The sequence below is a fragment of the Propithecus coquereli genome, unplaced genomic scaffold, assembly GCF_000956105.1.
Source record: "Propithecus coquereli isolate 6110/MARCELLA unplaced genomic scaffold, Pcoq_1.0 Scaffold174, whole genome shotgun sequence".
Lineage (NCBI taxonomy): Eukaryota > Metazoa > Chordata > Mammalia > Primates > Indriidae > Propithecus > Propithecus coquereli.
In genome coordinates, this window is record NW_012142080.1 from 120,773 (window position 1) to 121,718 (window position 946).

Genomic DNA, 946 nt, shown 5'->3' on the forward strand with positions numbered 1-946 from the left:
AAAGTTTTATAATATGATTGCATTAAGACTGAGGTTTTTTTGTGTTTTTTTAATTTCAAACTGTTAAGGGAGTACAAATGTTTTTGTTACATGGATACCTTTTATAATGCTGAAGTTGGGGCTTTTAGTGTGCCCATCACCTAATAATGGGCATTGCACCCAATTGGTAGGTTTTTACTCCTCTTTACCTCCCCCCTCCCCCCTTCCTGATTTCCTATGACCTTTTACATCTCTTAGTGCCTGTGTGTGCCCATCAATTAGCTCCAAATTATTACAGAGTACATGTGATGTTTGTTTTTCCATTTCTGAGATACTTCACTGCTGCAAAAGGCATTATTTAATTCCTTTTTATGGCTGAGTAGTACTCTCTGCTATATACATATAGAGTACTACTATGGTGTGTGTATATGTATATATATACACATACATACATATACATACCATATGTATATATGGGGTATGTACATATATGGTGTGTATATATATGTATGGTATACGGTGTGTGTATATGTATGTGTGTGTATATATATCTCACATTTTCTTAATCTACTCATGAATTGATGGACACTTAGCTTGATTCCACATCTTTGTGACTGTGAATTGTACTGCAATAAACATTTGAGTGCAGGTATCTTTTTCATAAAATGACTTATTGTCCTTTGGGTAGATACCCAGGACTGGGATTGCTGGGTCAAATTGTAAGTCTACATCTATTTCCCTGAGGGATCACCATATTGTTTTTCATGGAGGTTGTATTAATTTGCAGTCCCATCAATACTGTATAAGTGTTTCTTTCTCTCTGCATCCATGCCAGCATCTGTTGTCTTTGGACTTTTTAATAAAGGCCATTGTGACTGGGATAAGGTGATATTTCATTGTGGTTTTAATTTGCATTTTCCTGATGATTAGTGGTATTGAGCAGTTTTTCATGTTTATTGACCATTTG